Raw genomic sequence first — 19,594 nt, forward strand, 5'->3', positions numbered from 1 at the left:
TTGGAGGATTGAACAAAAATATCATGAGGCTCAATAAGGACAAGGGCAGAGTCCCGCACTTAAGACAGAACAATCCCATGCACTGGTACAGGCTGGGGACCAAGCGGTTAAGCAGCAGCTCTGCAGAGAAGGACTAAGGGGTTACAGTGGACAATAAGTTGAGCATGAGCCAACAGTGTGCCCTTGTTGCCAAGAGGGCTAACAGCATCCTTGGCTGCATTAGTAGGAGCACTGCCAGTAGATCAAGGGAAGTAATTACTCCCCTCTATTCAGTACTGATGAGGCCACATCTGGAGTACTAAGTCTGTAACATGGAGCCACTTCCCGGCTCCCATCATGAGCAAGACCACAGGAAGGATGGGGGTGCCACTTTACTCACTGTGGGAACTGCACCAGGACCATGCCATCATCAGCCAACTCATCCCAGTGTTGCTGGGGCCACCCCCTTTATCTGGGACAAGTAGGCATCCCAATCATGGCCGAATCTCTGCCACCATCAGGCAGCTTGTCTGGGAGAAAACCTGGAAGTGCCTGCATGTCCCAACCCCTGACAATCCCCTGCTATGTTCTCTCACATGACCAGGAAGCCAGACACGATTGGCCCCCAGGGGCCCAAGAACTCAAGAAGGAGAGTACCATAATCCATCCCCCAGGAGAGGGGAAAGCACTGGCTCTGAGCAAGTGAGCACTGCCCGTCTGTGCAGAGGCACAGAGAAGACTGTGACCACATGAACCTAGTTTGACCCTGGGGCAAACCTTGGGATTTAAGTACATCGATGAAGAGTAGCTGGTGGAAGAAGGATGATCAAGCAACCTAACAGTGTAGAGCTTGAGACACGGGGTAAGCTTTTGCAAGTGGGGAGTGCCTGCAAGGGTCACACCAAGAGACTTGAGTATTGAACTAATGGGCTGGTCATGGGGTTTGCCAGTCAGAAAGATACCACCCGGGAAGTCACAAGTGTGCTACGGACCAGGGTAAGATGGACAAAGGGGCGAGTCTCCCAAAGGGGACTGAATCGATTAAGAAGGGATCCCTAAGTTAAGGAAACCTAGGGGTAAAGTAATTGATGAGGGCCCCTGGTAATGAGCAGCCCTAAATAAGAGAATCCTGTGCTGGATTTGATTGAGGGCCTACATCAACAACAATGGGGCATAGTTAGAAATATTGTCCACTGAAAGCCTCAGAATAAGGAAAAAACTGAGGCAGAGCTGAGCAATTGGCCAAGACACCATTCAAGAGATGCAGATATGGTTGAAAGGTCATAGGTCCACCCACCAGGTATAGTAAGGGTAGGGTGTAGGGAGGCAGAGCCCTGTGAAGAGGACACATCCCTTTTGCCAAGATGACACTGTTCCCTTTTCTTTCATCATTCATCTTCCCTTCATTTGTTTCCATTAAAGTGTGGCAGGAAATCATAAGGAAGTGGGCAGCACCTTGTGTAAAGAGGAAAGAGATGCATCACACACACTGACAATATCCCATTTTGTCGTCCCTCCCCGCCGCCACCACCACTACAGAAAGTATGTGGACAAGTTGGAAAGAACCCAACAGAGGACAACAAAATGGTTCAGGGGGCTGGGGCACATGACTTGCGAGGAAAGGCTGAGGGGACTGGGCTTATTTCGTCTAGAGAAGAGGAGGAGACAGAGGGGACTGAATAGCAGCCTTCAGCTGCCTGAAGTGGGGTTCGAAAGAGGATGTTCTCAATGGGGGCAGATGACAGAACAAGGAGAAATGGGCTCCAGTTACAGCAAGAGAAGTTTAGGTTAGATATTAGGAAGAATTTTCTCATTAGGAAGGTATTAAAGCACTGAAACAGGTGACCCAGAGAGGTAGTGGAATCTCTGTCTTTGGATCTTTTGAAGACTCAGGTGGACGAAGCTCTGGCTGGGATGGTCTCATTGGAGCTGGTCCTGCCTTGAGCAGAGGGTTGGACTAGGTGTGACCTCCTGAGGTCCCTCCCAACCCAAACGCTCTAGGATTCTTTTATCTATTCCCTTTTCAAACCTAGCTATACTATCTGTATAGGACAGCCTCCTATGGCAATCATTTCCACAAGTTAATTATATGCTGCTTAAAAAAAAATACTTTTGCTTATTAGCTTAAACCTGCCCCTAATTTCAAAGGGTGCCCCCTTGTTCTAGTATTCCTGGACTCGATGAATAAGAGTTCCCTGTTCACTTTGTCTATACCCTTCTAGGCTGGTATTTAGAGTCAACCTTGAGGTCATCCCCACCCAGCTTGAGTTACAGAAGCTACCTTTTCCTGTCTATATCATACCTTATGGTCCACACCGAAGTCAACCACACTGCACTCGTTTCTTGAGCATAGTGCAATCTTGTATTTACATGTTTCCTTGCAGAGCTCTTCTAGGAGTCACTCTGCAGACTACTTTTCTCTCTTCCTAGATTTGTCTCTGTATACGAGCAGCGGAGAGAGAAAACAGGCTGCAAAAAGTCTGAAAGTCAGAAACAGAGACTTGTGGGATTGCTGCTGGTGGACTTCCTGTGCTTGAAGCCTGAATGCCCAGGTAAATTCCAAATGCGATAGAGAAAAGGACACTCAAACTCATATCCAGAAGATCAGCAGGGCTTCCAGGCGTTGGCCTAAGGGATCTTCAGTACAGAACGTCAGCAGACATGGGCTGCACGGTAATCTTAAGGCTACACATAACTACCAGTGTCGATATACCTTGAGTTTACATTAAAGGGATTCATCAGAATATAATCCCTTTACACCTGACCTCCAGAGGTAGCCCCATAGCTCCATGACTTGTTCCTTCCTACTACGGTGAGATGTTGATCTCTGAGACCACAAGAAAAGAGAATCAATGCTTTGACTTGAAGCAGTCCCTTAGAAAGCATGGTACTAACTCTACCCATGAAGCAACTCAACCTACTTCCAAAGCCAGCTTTCAGTTTTGAAAACCTCCTACTATTTCAATGTGTCCAAGAGAATGGATAAAACACCATGGGAGCTCACTGTCAGATGGATTACACCTGTACACCTAGGAGAAGCTATTCATTTTTAAAGTATACAAACAGCTTTGGTCAACACCAAGTTAAATTTTACAGCATCACATTTCTCATCCTGATATCATCCAGTGTAATCAAGTGCTTGACACTGGGATCCCTTGAAACATCTGTTTCCAGCAGCATGGCCACAGTTGGTGTTGTCAAGCCTACCCCTTGCAAAGGCACCTTATGCTAACTTTAGTGAAGCACTTTCTGAGATCAATGATAATTGACTGATTAACTATGCCCAACGCTGCCAGAATGCGAGCTGATTGTGTAATAGTGCTAATTAGTAACTGCCAGAGCTCATTCCAATTATTAACCTTTATGAATGTCATTTATAAAGATAAGAGTCCCCACCACAGCTTGCTGCAGCATTCGTAATGGTTTCCATCACGTAGGACAAGAAGGAACAAGCTTTCCGCTGAGACTAAGATAAGGCTGGCAAAAAGGGAAGCCCAAGTGGCAAAGAGTTTTTACCTTTCATTCCTGGATCTGGTAAAGAAAAAGAAAAGAAGAGAAAAGAATTGACTGGAGAGATCTGAACAAAGTAAGGCATTGCACTGAAGAATCCCCCACTCTCCCAGGGAAAATTCAGCTTCACAGAAATGCTACTGAATAGAACAAGAGCTCAAATAGTATTTTCCATAATGCCAAAAATCAGATGTGGGTGCTCCGGTAATATGTCACTTTTTAGAGAGATTCAGGAGGGGAAGACGGGTGAGGTGAGCATATAACAGTTGGTAGGAGCACTGCACTGCATACCCAGAAGAGAACAAAATTCCCAGTGCCAGCTTGGAACCAAGCCTACTGCCACCTCTGTTTTGTCTTGAGCTGCTGCTACACAACAGTGTATTTGAACCCTTTTTCGCAATTGGCTGCACAACTGCAATGCAAAATGGTTATGATGATTATGAAGTTATTTCCCATGCGCACACACTGGCATGTAATGGAAATGCATGTGTGTGTGTGCATACATACAAGGTTGAATTTGCCATATTAGCTCTAGCCTATATTCTTTGTATGCATTCCTTCTCATCTGTTGGAGATAATGGTATTAAAATTTTCCATGGGATGTTTTCTCTTTACACTATTAGGGGCATATTAAAAGATGTAACGTGGTCCACTGATTGCTGACATGTTAAGGAAGAGGTGACAATCAACCAGCCTACTTTAAATCTGATGTCTTAATAGTTGGGCCTACAACGTTAGGCCACAGTTGCAGCTGTCAGTATTCTGGGGAAAGGACGATGACCCCATAATGCTGCCAGCCCAATGCTATGTACAGAAGGTCCTGAGATGTAAAGCCTGCAAGGAATTATAAGGAGAGAGAGAACATTTCCACTTTAGCACCTCTAAGATAAATGCATGAGAGCTGTGTTCATTACTGAGCTAAATGCACCTCTGACATCTCCCATCCCCTTCAGGTACATCAGGTCTCAAGGTTGGAGGCATCACCAGTCTCAGGGTACGATCATGGGATCCTTGTACTCGAAGAATGGGCCCTGGCTTCCCCTGTATTTCACCCACAACTACCTTAATATGCCTGATTTAGGTTCAGCAGCCAGCACTCTCCTCCCTCCAGAAGCAATGATCAATGGTATTTGCTGGCCAGACAGCCTTCATAAAACAAGGGACCGTCTCATTGTTCTTAAGATCTTACAGTTAAGCAGTCAATATGTACTCCTGTTTCTCCCTACAGCTTGTGACTCCCTGACAGCTGCAAACAGGTCCTGCAGGACCCAAGTCCATGTTTCATGAGAGCTTGTTCTCTTGCTTCAACCTCTTATTTCAGAAAGTCTTTTGAACTCTTTAATGTTACATTGATCTCGACTGCCCATCACTTGGTCAGTATCTTGTACCGCCCCGTCACACGCATGTTCAAGCCAATTCTCTAAAGCTCTTGCATTGCCTTCCTGTTTGCTTTCCCACTTAAGATCCACTTCTGTGCTAGGCTATTATATTCATTCAGCAAAGTCTAGTAATCCATCTTGGCCGTATAGTTTTACCTCCCTGCTGATCAGGTTGTAGACAGGATCCACACTATTAAAATGATGAAGTGTCGGTATTCTCAGATTATTCTAGCACAGCTCCAAACCTGCCATAGCCCGAGCTTGTACAACGCTGAATGCCTTCCTCTCCTGCTGCAATCACTTGGCATGGGTTAGGCCCTGAGGCTGTAAAGATCAGAGACATTTGGGCAAAGCTTGCTATTAACATTTACAGATGCTGCTCCATGAAATAATTGGTCATCAAAGACCCAGAAACAAGCCCTGATAGCCTGACTATAAAACAGTCGTTGTAATCTTTACCATCTTTATACACAGGCGGGAGTCGTGCATGTAGAAATGTATTATCCTCTTCTTATCTTGGCATTTTATGGGAGCTTTCATTTTTATTTCTTTACTTTTGGTTAGGAACATATTCGGAAAGGCGGGCCTGACATATTTTGCACATGGGGAACATCTGGCAGGTAAATAAATCACAGACTACCTTCCAGGCAGAGGGAATAGAAGCTGTTTGTAAATATTATTTGGAGAAGTGACCGTTTGATGCTGTTCACTTATTAACTTCATTAGGAGTCTTAATGAATGTACTGCAGAGATAATGAAGAAAAGACCAGACTGAGAAGAAGATGGAAGGATTTTTTTTAACAATGTTTCTCCATCCTTCCGATTATTTATAGCCATTATAAAATGGCAGTGTACTTGGGGGGGAAAAAATAACCACAGCATAATAAAATCCCAATATAAAGAGACACAATCCCTGTTAAACTGCTCGATTCTACCAGTCACTGAACAAAGCAATGAAGATTTATATAATTTGGTGCCAAGCTTAATTGAGGGGAAACGAAAAAGTCTGAAGGGGGAAAAAATAGAAAGAATAACTCATTCAAAAATAAATAAATCATATTGTCTGGGATCTAGAGTCTAGGTCAAAGTCTCTGGATATGCTACAGAATTTGCCACTGAATACCAGCTTTGTGCACGAGGATCTCAAGATCTGTTGACTTCTGCCTTATTTGTGTGGCACTTGACACTCATGGAGATAACCTTGGTAACATGAACCATGTGGAAAACGATAACGTGTTGTGTGCCTGAGTCTGCAGGCAGCCAAAAATAAAAGCGGGGAGCAGTATGAACTGCCCTGTTCACCTCCGTCGGGCCTTCACTGGGGAAACTGCAGAAGACACTGTTTTTCCAAGATACCATCAAGTCTTTTTTTTTTTTTTAAACAATGGGATTTGCCAGTCTGCTGCAACCAGGTTTCCAACATTTAATTTTAAGCATCCTCCCCTGCCAAGAAGGTATTAATGAGAACCGAGAGCCCAGGAATAGAGCTAAAAGCCTGGGGGTGGGGGGGGAGGGTATCACCCTCAAATATAATGGTTTATGAATTATAACATTGGTGCTTGTTTCCAGCAACAAAACTAGAGGAGTGTCTTTGTGGGGGTGGGAGGAAGGGCAAAAATGGAATTTAACATGACTGAATGAGAACAGATTACCCAGGGATATGGTAAATTCTCTGTCATCTGGGGCTTTTAGCTCACTATCAGATATCTTCTTCAGTGAAACCAGAACTCAATGGGTCTAATGCAAGAGTCGCACTCAGGGTGTTTCTATGGCCCATGGTATAGGGGAGGGTGGACCACCAGATCATAAAGGGCCCTTCTGAAGCTATATGACACAATACACCAACATTGCTACAGCATCTAGGGGCTGTTGCTAGGAAATGTGGTGCCACTTGACATATCCTCGTCAAGACATGCAAATACTCTGGTGATGGGTGTTAGCAAAAAGCCGACTCCTGGAGAGGCCAACCCAACCACTCTTCCTAACGCAAGCCAGGAAATAGGTAAGGAAATAAAAGTTAAAAATCAGTTTTATGTACAAAGCCATGTCTAATACGTGTAGTCTAATCTATTCTATACTGATTTTTTTTTCTTACTGCCTTCACAGTATTTGAGTGCTTTCCAGTTGTTCATTAAGCAGCGTGATTAATATCTGGCTTGTGTGGTTCATTACCTTTCTGAGCCTCTTCCCAGGGGAAAGGACGTGCACTATGCATTGTTAGTGGGGCGGGGGGTTGTCTTTTACATATATGCTATGTGTCTATGCTGAAGAAAGGAGATTGAAAAAGTATGCCATGAGCCCGAAGTGCAAGATTTTCAAGTCTATAATGGTCCTGGGAGCCTGGGAGACTTCACTCAGAGAGTCAGACTGGCCTCTGAGGCCGCACTGGCTCCTGCACTCTTGCATTGCCATGGAGAGGCTTAAAGGTAAGTCCCTAGACCAGTGCAGAGGGCAGTGTTGCTGAAGACATGCAGTACCTAAAGCAGATCATCCTTTCGGATGCTAGAGTGAAGTCTTCTCTCAAACCAGAAAAGGCAGAAAGCATTGCCCATGAATGCCCATGCCTGGGCGTTTAAGATCTGCGGGGAAATTAAGAGGAGTCCTGAGCTGCAGGATACATCCACTGGTCTTGAGTACAAACATCCCCCAAAGACGACTGTCCTACAACTGATGTTCCTTCAAGGTACTTTCTTCTGGATGCCAAAAATCCTTGCAATTTACTTGGGTCGACTTCAATCACCTGTTCTCACTCCCAAGCTGATCTCATCCGGAGACATCACATCACCTTCTCGTAGCTGGGTCCAGTAAGAATAAGGAGCTGCTAACCACGCTCCAAAGGCAGCTTGTTGTTTTATTTTCACTAAATGTAGAGACCCTGTTTTCAGGCAACTGTAAAATTTCTATGTACACAGGTTGTGACCCATAGAGATACAACCACTGTATCTGTCCATGAAGAAATACTTTCTTCCAACATATTTATTCTGCCTAGCTAAATTCCTCCCGCCATTTCTATTACAGACAATATTCTACCCCACGGGATTCATCTTTATTTTCTCTTCCCAGGCTGTTTTGCAGTCATACCTGCATTTCAGTGCTAAGTGCCTATAACTCATTGTCCACTACTCTGTGCTTGTGTATCATTTTGACTTGCCCCTTCGACACTACTGCAATAAATACAATTAATATTAATGAGTAAAGATTGACTGATCAATCTAGAGCTCTTTGGGATTTTTCAGACATCATATTATTTCTGGCATAAAGAACTTCCTTCCTGTATGCTTGTACGTATGAATCTAATATGGTGTCCATGAATACTGGCGTGTCTACCTTTGAAACACGGCCTCCATCCGTATTAATGCCAGTGAAATTCCACTGCATGGCGAAGAGCGAGCAGAAAAGGACATCAGCGTGGCCAAAACAAACCCATCCTAAAATGCGATTCTCGGCAGAAAGTTTTGCCGACTTGATCCAGGTCTAATTATAATGTGAGATGAGGCAGCTCCACAAAGGAGAGCTCTCTAATGACAGCAATGGAATTACCACTCCAAATGATATATAAAAAAAAAGAGAGATGGAATAGCCAATTCCTGTTAACAGATGCAGCTCTGCTGATGCAGCAACAGCAGCAACACCCATAGGATCTGCAACAGCAGGTTTCTGGCTACAAACTCCCACCTGAATGCTATCGTGCTGCTTTTCTTTAGAAGCAGGCCAGCAAAGCACTACAGACACGCTGTACCTGAGATTGCTGGCAAGGGGATTTCAGAGGGGCTATAACGCTTTAAAACGTACTGACTTTTGCCAAGCCTTGTGCCTTGCCAGAGGCAGCAGATCAGCCAGGCTGTCAAACAGAGGACCAAGTTCAAGGGAGCTCATTCAGAAGCAAACATTTTTATGGATGTAGATAAGAGGCTGCCACTCGCCTCCCTGGGTGCTGAAAGGTTGAGGCATAACACATGGGCATTTGTATTTAGGTTCCGTTAACTAAGACAGAAGACTAATTAATATAGCAGTGTGTGTGTGCATATACATAAATGCTATATTAAATAGTCTTCTGTCTTAGTTAGCAGAATCAAAACATGGGTGCTCATGTAATATAACCTAACCACTCAACACCCAGAAGTCAGTGGTGCCCCTGTATCATACATGTGTATGTATGTATGTATATATATGTATACATATGTGTATCTGTAGGTGTGTGCATTAATAAATAAATATATTTATAGCATATTGCTATTATATTGCTATACATATACACACACACACGAGTACACACACAGATATACTGTGTACAGATATCATATACACATACACACATATAGCTATATCAATATATAAATATAGCATAGCATAGTAGGCTTTGGAAGTTCTGGGTTCAGCTTCCCCATCCGCAGAACTGGGACACTGGTGCTGCTCTGGGTCATTAAAATTTCATCTTTGCTACAGGCTAACTATTGCTCCATTGTCCAGAAATGAGATCCTGTGAAAAGGACCATCTTCCTACAGGGCTAAAGGGATGTGCAGAGGCTGAGATTCCATCTTTGCTCACCTTTAAAAATGATTTTGAAATTCTCAGACAAGACTTGAGTTGGCACTTACTTCCCTCCTGAGTGGGTGCATCTCTAAGTGCAAGATGGAGAAGAAAAACTCCGGAGCAGTTCACACTGAAGTTTCTTTCTCCCAGGCCCAGCGTTTACACATGAATCCAGGACTGCAGCATGTTAAGCCAGGGTGGGTCAACCCCAGGCTAGCAGGGGGACTGGGGCACAAGGGTGCTGCAGCAGGCAGCCCCTGCACTCCAGCACCCTCATGCCCCAGATAGTCCCAGGCACCGTCAATACATGCACTGCAGCTGCCTAAATGACTCCACCATAAGATAGTACTTGTCCCAGTCAGTCCTATCCTGCAGCAGAATTAATTAATTTATGGAGCCCTAATACGGGCGCACGTGTAGACAGTGATACTTTACTGTGGAGCTAATTAGTCAACTCAGTAAAGCATACATGTAGATGTCCCCATTGTCCCCTACTCTGGTCACATGGACTAGGAGAATTTGAGATTTGGTGTCAGGCCATGATGCAAGCATGTTATGTGTCTGACAGGGCTCGCTGAAAAACAAGAACTAAGTTTTAGAAAATAATTAAAGGTTTCTATTTTTCTTGCTGTCCAATGGGAAACAAAAGCAAAACCTTTTACCATTTTTTTCCACCAAAAAAGAGGGAGCATGCTCCCAGAATAGCCATTAGTCCAGGGCCTGGGCACTCACCTGAGATGTGGGAGAGACAGATGCGTGTACCTCCTTTGCCTCGTGTCAAGTAGGCAATTCAATTTGGGTCTTCAGTTATCCAAATGAGCATTGTTCTCTCTAGAAACATCCCCAGTCTCTCCCTCTCTCTCCTCATTGTGACCAGAAATTATCCTGGGGCTGGGAAAATTTCCATAGAAATTTTGGTTTTTGACCAATTAGCATTCCCCAACCACAAAATGCTTTGTCAGAAAAATTCCCAATCAACTCTACTAAGAGGAACAGCCAAATAATCCTATCCAACGTGCAGTCATGATAAGTACTGTACAACTGGCCACTTGCGCACCCATTTCATGCCAAAAAACACTCGAGCAAATCCACGTGGAACAATTAATGTCTTGGACGAAACAAAAATACATTAGGGGCTACTAGAGGTGAATGCTTGCATTTCAACAGACTGATGGGAAGGGCCAGGCTCTAGTGCTGTGGATCTGGCACGGAGGGAGATGTGTAGCACACCTGGACCAGCCAGCTACACTTATATTTAAATAAATAAATTTAAATCAACATATTTGGCATTCATTTTCCATACTGGTATCCTGAGGCAGAACTTGCTTTTAGCCAAGACCCAAGTCTTCAAAGTCTAGAGAATATGAAAAAAAAAAAAGAAGTGAACAGGGGTGGAAAGCTTTTAATTAACAGCCTAGCTAAAATGCCATTACGATCTGCAGTTTTGTTTTTATTAATTCGCTCGGATTCAGCAGGAATTCCACCAAGGAATAGAGAGGAGCAGATGCAGGGGGAAGCGCATTAATAAATCATAAGTGTCATTAAAATTTGTAAACTAATATCTTCTGGGAAGTCTTTGCAATTAGTCTCAGGGCTTTCTTGGCAAACAAAAAATTAATACATCCAAAAGGTCCATGTTTTATAAAATCGCTGTCCCACAGAAAGGTCATTGATAGCGCAATTAGGCAACAAAACAAATGGCCCAGCCAGCAAGCTTGACTGGTGAAAGATGAATGAATTTCATGGAACAGGATGGGGGAGGCATCTTAATAAAGGAAATGGAGCTTGGGTCTGCACATCTGCAAGTGGTGTGCTGAGGAAAGGACCCAACATGTCCACTGGGTCACCTTCCTGGAGGTGACAAAACAGCCACTACGTTTGCACCATGCTGCTACGTCCTTCCATCCAGGACGTGCCATTAGTCTTGTTGCTTGTTGCAAGCAAGGGCTTCCAACGAGATGAATTTCATAGATGTTAAGGCTGGAAGGGACCTCGCAAGATCATCAGGTCCAGCCCCCCGCCCAAGGGGCAGGAATTCAGTTGGGGTCAGAGCACCCCAGAAAGATAAAGCATCCAAGCATCTCTTACAGGTAGCCAGAGTCGGTGCTTGCACCACTTCTGGGTTGGGGGAAAGTCTATTCCAGACTCTTGAGACTCGGACGGTAAGACTCTGAGTCTTACCATCTGATTAAGATGGATGTTGAGTCTGATTATTCCCCACGGAGAACAGTCCTGTAGAGTCTAACACGGGTGGACCCAATAGGATGTCACAGGGTCATGCTAAACCCTACAGAAGACGACATAAAAATAAGATTTTTGTGTTTTCGGGGGAGAGGGGCAGGGCATATCTGACTCCTTTTCTACCCCATGCCCAATGCTGTGGGATCCTCAGCTCGTTGCTAGCTCTATTACTATAAGTGTATATTATTATTATTGCTACTACTATCATGATCCTTATATTAAAATAAAATAATGATGGTGCAATTTTACTACACACTTACAAAAACAGAGCGATATAATAATAGCACTAGCACTAGCTAAAGAGTGTTAGTGCTGGGTGCTGTGCAGAGGAAATCAGACCCGCCCGGCCCAAAGTTCAGTGGACAAAACAAATGGTAAAAAGACCAAAAGTAGAGGGAACAGATGCACCTTCTTCAAGGTCACACAGAAGACGACACAAGGAACAAAGCTAGGAACAAAATCCATGTCCCCGGCCTCCTGGCAGCATGAGCTACTCACCAGGGTATTTAAAATTGTAGGGTAGGGCTAGAAATCCCTACTGCATTCAGCAGGACAGTACCAAAAAAAAAAAAAAAAAATCTATAGAAACAATCTTTTTTCTATTACATTTAGTCACAACTTACATTAAGGATCTGTTTATAAATCGTTTATAGAGTAGATATATTTTACTAAATATTACAAGTACGTTATAGAAATTACTAGTATGTGTTCCGGGTAAGTTTAAAAATAAATTATTAGGAAGCTTTGTAGATTATTATAAGTCACAGTTATAAATAATGTGTTGATGCCCTGGACTTTATAATTATGGGTTTGCAGCTTATTAAATATCTATTCATCACTTATTGACCAGCAATCAATTATTTATAAATGGAAGCCTAATAAACTACGGCCATAAACACGGTAGGACATTTCTGCGGCATGGCCTTAGAAAGAATGGAGAATGAGCCAAGATGGAGAATCACATTTTGTGACTCTTTGAAGGATATAAAGGACATAGAAAGAGGGGGAAGATTTAGTGTAGTGCACGCCAGCATGGTGTACTGTTTGTAGGAACATAATAAAGGGGAGAGTCAAGCTAAATACTAAAAGCATGCAATGGGTTATAGCCTGTGGCACAGACTGTTAAAATTAGTGAAAGTTTCACCTCCTGGACTTCTTAAAACTAGATCAATGAGAGCTGGAGAAAGTGCCTTGTAGAGAGAACAATGCTGCCCCGATACGGAGATGGGCAGTCTGAGCGAACAGGTCTTTTCTTTGACGTGAGATAAGACTGAGCACTACATTTCAGACAATAGCTGACAGAAAGCTCTTGCTCCACACAGTTAATTTGCTGATAATCAGCGGGATGAGAGAAGAGAGAGAACGGAAGTTGAGCATCCAATTATTTGACACGTATACAATCCTTACACCCTTTTGACAGTTTGGTGCAGAGCAATTGCGGGGACTCTGTAAGACAAGAAGGGCCTTTACCCTTGAACGTATTTGTAATGCCCCTAGCTCTAGAGTCTGAGCACCGTGTATCTGGTTTCCCATTAACGCCACCCCTGCATGCTAAGCACAAGTCTTCTCCTAGACCAGACGCACTGTATTAAGGATCCAGGCAGGTGAATAACTTACCCTTGTATTCCAGTTTCTTGTCGCAATGCCCTAATGCCTGCTGTAGGAAATCCATGGCCAAACCAACACAGATGCCAAGAGCCTCCCCTACATTGCACCCCTAACTAAGCAACATAAGGAACACAACTCATGCTCCAAAACCACAGGCCTTGAGCCATTACACCCAGAGACAGATTCCCACCTGACAGGTAGCAGCAGTAAAGCTTCTACCCTCCTTACAGCTGTGTAACTCACGGTTACACAGCTACTCATCTCCTTATAGCACAGACCACCTTTTGTTCTGTGCGTGTAGTCCTGGTCTTCTGTTGAAGGCTAATAAGTAATATGACAGTGCAAATAATTAATAAGAGCAAAGGCACCAATGTTTGAACAGCCTGGGTTCAAATCCAGAAGAAATCAGCAATGCAGTATCACAATCGGATGGTTCGTGCCCACCGTTCACGGCTGGCTGATCAGAGAGAGAACAGACCCCACTCTTTGCACCATTGTCACCAATTCCAGATGAGATGCAGTGAGGGGCAGTGCTATTGGTTTGAAAACTGCATTAATTTTATGCGTGAATACGATCCTCCAGAAACGAACAAACATTTGGAAGCAGCAGCAGCAGCATAATGCACATTATTAGTTTGGTAATAAAAAAAATTATACATAACACTGTAACAGTGCCAGGGGATGTAATCTGGCCGTGATGGCTGTCAGTAGGCTTCGTTTCAATTCAGCAGACTGAAGCAAAACTGCAATATTCCATTTAAAGATGTGTAAACACGGATTACGGTCTGTACTTTGTAACCCAAGAGAGGTGGGTTTGAGATTTTGTATCTCTTCAATGGATACGTACAATTCCCCCATCATCAAGCAGTTATCGTGCTTTACGGCCAAAGGGAGAGTTGGTATTTTAAGGGCAGGCATACAGCTTTTCTCATCATGGGAATGAGTTGCCTATCTCCTGAACCCTCACAACCTGCCAGCAAGAAGGCTAAACCTGACGTGCATGAGCTAGGTTTCCTTAAAGAGCCAATTTGCCTCATGACATCCTGCAAGCAGTCCTACTGAAGGGGGGTTTTGCCTCCCTCTATAGTGGGCGGCGCGGCCCTCTACCTGGGATCTCTTGAATGTCTATTAACAAGGTTCACAGAAGCAGGACAATGGCTGTCGTGGTTCCCCTGCTTTACCCGTGGCAGGTTAAGGCATTACATCTTGTATCGTGTCAGGATTGAAGCCAGTTTTACAAAGAGTTTAGATTATGGGTTGTACAGGGTGGTTTGGATATGGCTGATCCTGACTCAGGCAGGGGGTTGGACTTGATGACCTCTGGAGGACACTTCTAGACCCAATTCTCTATGATTTTTATGAAATCTGGCATGTTGATACTGTATTTATTAGTGACCTGGAAAAGAGTGAAAGCCATGAGAGCATGCAGAATGAAAATAACCCAAAATGTAGTGCTATGCTGAAAGGTGCTCACAGCTTCAGGGCATGGTGGAGGACGGGATTCACGAGCCCAAGATTTGGAAGCAGCTATTAAGCTCATCCCAACAACAACCAGTGGAGGAATTGCACAAGGCAAAAGGCAGATTACAGCTAAACCTTGTAGGCTGGGGGGTTCCCAATTGCGAGTGTAAGCATATGTAGGTGGCTTTTCTTGCATGTCTTTGTCAAGAATCAGAAAGCTTAGAGAAGCAAAGGGAATGTAACCCTGAGAGCAAGCAGAAAAACAGAGTTCCTGGGGCACAGAATTTGCAGAGGTAGCAGATTTGGGAATATCAGCTCTGATCAGGGGAAGCAGGATGGTGGGCTCATTTGTCACAAATAAGCACGATTCTGTCGGAGAAAAGACTTGAACCGTATCAATGTTTTCACCATCGAATGACAGACATGCTGCAAACCCCAAATGTGGGTTCACCAGTTGGGTCAAAACAGGTAACTGGATGCAAAATATTAAAAAACTCCAAAGGAAGGATACGAGGAACTCCATGGGGACTCAAGAAAGCTAAGTACGAGGCACTATGATGACAGCTGAAATTCACTGTTGACATGCAAGATCCTGTACTTGGAAAGGACTAATTTGAACTACTCCCTATTGCTTAATTACTTGGTTTGTTGCAGTTGCTGCTTATCACGCGGATCATAAATATCTCCCCATTAGGTTGTGCTCTCCTGTCTCTTGGATGCGCCGCCCTGTTGTCTCCTGCCTTACATTGGGATTGAAAGTTCCCCTGAGGTGAGGACTGTCGTTTTGCCTAGCACAATACAAATAATTATAATAATTCCTAGCTTCCAAACCAAGTGACAGCTCTGAAATGAGACCTGGCTATCATCCTAGCTAGCTCAATAGAAATAACTGCTGAATCCACAGTTGTAGACAAAAGTAAATAAAAATGGCAGGCTACATAAAGAATGAAAGAGCAAACATGGAAATGATAACAGTGGCAGTTGTACAACTTCATCTGGAATGCCACATTCACTGTTAGTCACCCTAATCAAAAACGATACAGATAAAAAATAGGACAGAACCAGAAAAAAGCAATGAAACTAGCAGTGAAAAATAGTCAGAAGCAGAGGACCTTCTATATTAAAGGAAAGACTGGGGACATTTATTGGAGAGATGGACACCGCAGCTGCATACACCATAAAAACACAGTCCAAAGCAGTTTCATCAGATGCCCCTCTTACTCAACACAAGAGCAGAAGAAGCCCATGAGCTGAAACTGAAGCAACCAACATAAGGTGGCTTAACTGATGAGCAGATTTCTTTATAGTCCACATTTATTTTTTATCATGCAAAATTAAGCTGGAGCTGCCACAAAAAAAGATCAGAGACTAAAACTCAAATTAAAAAAATTGACCCGTATCTTGAGATGATTACAGCTGCCCTATTTGCTTTAGATAGGGTGGGGGGAAGAAACTAGAAGTGATACAGACTGTCACCTGTCAAGATATTAACCAGGCATTGATTGGATTGTTCCTCCCTTCAACACCAAAAGTATCAGGTGTCATTGAAAGACAGAACACGAAAGTATTTTAATTCTGAAATGCTGCTACATTGTCTTCTGGAAAGGACCGAATGGATCCCCCATTTCACATGAAGCACTAGATCTTCCCTTTTCCACAAGCACCCCAGCTGGCGCATGGCCATCGTGGATATGAATCCTGTCAATGTGCACGGGAGAATGGGAGTGTGAAGGCCAGAGCATTTCAGAATCCAAATCTTTCAGGTTTGAGGAGTAAATGTTCCTTTTCCCTTGTTTTTCTTAATGAAAACTGAACATCCCCAGGGAAAACAGACCAACGCTTACCAAAAAATGGTGGTGCATCATAAAAAAGCAATCGGCCATTGATAAAATAATTACGATGGAAAAAATTTAGCCACTCTACTAAATATTTACCTCGGTGATGAAAGTTTCCACTTCCGCTGACTGGGGAGTTTGGCGATGGTGGGTTTTTCTTGCACCTTCCTCTAAAGTAAATGGTGGTAGACGTTTTCAGCCGGTTTCATGCACGAACCCCAAGACAGATCTGTTAGGGCGATGTCCATGTTCTGCCTTCGACAGCTGAGTAGCATTTCGTCTGCCTCAACTTACATCAGGCTGATAGACGAGGCAGTTTCCAATGTGAGTAATTCTTTTTTCTATTTTTAATTACACTCAGGCTGCTTCCTTATTGATCTACTTGTCTTGGTATTTAGATGTAGGGATGAGAATCTCTCTTACATTGCAATTCAGCTTTCCATTAAAAGCAGCAGCTCTCATGTTATACCCAAGGACCAAGAGGGAATTCGGCGAGAGTTTCTGATGCACGCAGTGTCCTGTCCCAGCATCCTGAGAAGCTTCAGTGCACAATTTATTGCCATCTTCCGCAAAAGCCATTCTTCTCGCCTGGAAACAGCCACATTTTCTGAGCAGATACAACAAACTCCTCCTATTGCTTAGGTAAGCAATACTATTCAGAGCACAGAAAAATCTGGCAATCCTTGGACATGAAACGATGACATTGTTGTGACAGCGAAGTATGATATAATGTCCTGAGACAAATTAGACTTCACCAAGGTTAGTTATTCTCCCCCTCTCCTACCAACTTCACTGTCCATTATTAAAGAAATATTTTCATTCATTCAATCAGAACCTGCACCTTTTTGCAATGTTGCACACCCAGCAAGGAACCAGACTCCCCCTCTCTGCTGTGAAAAGAGAGGACTAAAATGGTAGGGATTTCACAAAGCTGGCTATGCTTTTAGCATGTATCCTTTACAAGAGCTAATACCCATGTGGGAACAATTCAGCCTAAATTGGTAGGTAATCCCCTATCTTCCCCTCTCTAAAAAATTCCATGAAGAATACCACTATCACCTCTTCACAGGACTCAAATGCTTCTGTGATTTCTCAGCATTAGGGCTGGATTTGCCAGCTTGTTCCATTATTTATGCAGAGCAGACTGCATGGTAATTATGTTTAAAGTATAATCACCGTGTCATTTGTTCTTGTTAGGTACAAGGCAAAAGTTTTCAAGGCTTAAATACCTTGGAAAATACAAGGTAAGTGCAAATGGCCCTGTTCCTGCTTATTAGTTGTATGGTTATTTATACCTTTGCAGATTACCATGGTGTGGTGCAATTAGGCTTCGGAGTTACCATGCAAATTGAGAACTTTCAAGGGCTGTTATGAACAATTAACCCCTAGTGTATGAACAGACTCTGCTGCGTGGTTATTTCCCCGTTCAGTAAAGCTCCAGAAACACTGCTCCAAAAGCGGCTTTTAAATTAACTGAGAACACTAGAAGAATAAAGATGTCAAAAGAGCTGGGTAGAAAGCGAAGAGTGTCTGCAAGGGGGCGTCAAATCCAGAACTACGACGCTATCACGGGCTAATTGACAGCTACAACAATTATCCGCTCTGCAGGTTGAACAATAAACCCAAGACAAAAGGTAAAGCAAATGACACATCAATGTAGAGCCGCGGCCCTTTAAAATGTTCTTGTCCCGCTGGGTGTATACCAATGAGGAACTCTTGGCTTTGTTAAAGATGATTCCTTTCTTCAGGACAGGTGGGATTTAAGAGGCATGATCCCCGGGGGGCATAAACACCAAATTGGTATAATTGCATTCACAACATCAGCAAAGGATCCAGGCCCCCACCTTAACAGACTGTGCATCTGTGTGCATTTTCTACATGCACGCGCTTTTAAGTACCATATGGTGCAGTTCCAGGAGTCACAATCCACCGTCTTGCATACTGACCTAGACACGAGTAGCAGAAGGGAAGCCGTCTCTGCAGTTTGAGTCTGCTGAGAATTCAACGTGCAGGTTTGGCAGGGTCGGAAAGCAACACAGATCCACCAAAAGTCCTAGATTCCCCGTACGCCGACTTGTGATCATTCAAGTCAGTAGAATAGACGCATGGTAGAAACGATCTGAACACAGGGCTGGAACCCTAGAAACCCCAAATTCTCATCTCGGTTCTCTGCTTAGCTCCAGCCATTTGTAAAAAGGTCACAGTAACTTCTTGTCTTACACATAGGCTTAAAAGGGTGAGGAGATGGAAGACGGTTGGGATGGTTATGTACCGTATTTTCTCATATATATCACACGTCCCCAAATAAGACACATCCCCTGTTTTGGGAAAGCAGAAAAAAAGATTTTTCCAGCCACAACTGAATGCCTACTACAAGGGACCCCAACTGCAGCAGACATGAGTGTGAAAGGGTTAACACTTTCTGACCCTGAAGGGTGAACTCTGCCCCTCCCCTCCCTGAGGAGCAGTACGGCAGCCATCTTGCAGCAGTGTCTCCATGCTTCTATTCCAGGAAAGAAAGGGGTGGGGGGGAATCAACTTCCCTGCTTAAAACAAACATGTCCATTTTAGACGGCTGATTTTGGGGGGAAGGATGCAATGGGATTTAAGTAGATATGAGAGTTGTCCGCACCATGCTTAGCTAGCAAAAGTTCTCTAAACAGAAGAAGCCAATTCGTAGGCCTAATGAAGACAACAGAAACCAGGAGGACCAAGAATCTGACCATTATGTGAGCCCTCAGAGCAGGACTGGATGTTATGGGATATATTAGCTGTAAGTAGGTGGGATCTCGTACTTAATTAATACCAGTCACCACATTTATACTGGCTGGTTTGCTATGTCATCCCCAGATACCTCCCTGCTACCATTGGTCAACTTGGCTGACACGGTAAGATTCCTGTATGTAAATGCTTCTGGACACCATTGCTAATTGCTTAGTAGCCATATCAAGCGTATCCAGCTAAGATCAGGCCAGATCTGGGCTCGGTGTTGCACCAAGAGTTTCCAATTAAAACAGAGGCTTTTATAATCCATTTCACAGGTAAGC

At 43.8% G+C, this 19,594-nt stretch overlaps 1 protein-coding gene across 2 annotated transcripts in view; it reads right to left on the bottom strand.

Annotated features, from left to right (window-relative positions):
- Positions 1 to 19,594, bottom strand: part of SORCS3 (sortilin related VPS10 domain containing receptor 3) — a 432,841-nt gene that overhangs the window by 286,277 nt on the left and 126,970 nt on the right. The gene's annotated exons all lie outside the window — the stretch shown is intronic.

This window comes from Crocodylus siamensis, chromosome 7 (genome assembly GCF_052110815.1).
Source record: "Crocodylus siamensis isolate JL-2025a chromosome 7, ASM5211081v1, whole genome shotgun sequence".
Lineage (NCBI taxonomy): Eukaryota > Metazoa > Chordata > Crocodylia > Crocodylidae > Crocodylus > Crocodylus siamensis.